The following is a 431-nucleotide window of genomic DNA, read 5'->3' as shown; positions in this document are numbered from 1 at the left end:
TTAGGAATATCAATCCTTTGTGCAGCATGTATTTTGAAAATAATTTTCCCAAGTTTTCATTTATTGCTTCTCATGGTGCTTTTATTTTATTTTACTTTTTATTTTTTATTGGAGTATAGTTGACTTACAATGTTGTGTTACTTTCTGCCGTATAACAAAGTGAATCAGTTATGCATATATATGTACCCACTCTTTTTTATCATGGTACTTTTAAATATACAGAATTTTTCTTATTTCTAGGAAGTAAAAAATATCAGTCTCTCCTATTTAAACATTGTAGAAATATATGATTTAGAATGTGAAAGTCCCACATAGTTTTACACTCTGCCCACCCTGTGAAAACCACTGATGACAATTTAGTATATCTTCATAACACACGTATTGATACTCAGTATGTAACGTCAGTTGTCTACTCTTTTCCATTCTTTTTT

The sequence above is a fragment of the Neophocaena asiaeorientalis genome, unplaced genomic scaffold (genome assembly GCF_003031525.2).
Source record: "Neophocaena asiaeorientalis asiaeorientalis breed wild unplaced genomic scaffold, Neophocaena_asiaeorientalis_V1.1 scaffold92, whole genome shotgun sequence".
NCBI lineage: Eukaryota > Metazoa > Chordata > Mammalia > Artiodactyla > Phocoenidae > Neophocaena > Neophocaena asiaeorientalis.
This window is presented reverse-complemented; position numbering follows the sequence as displayed.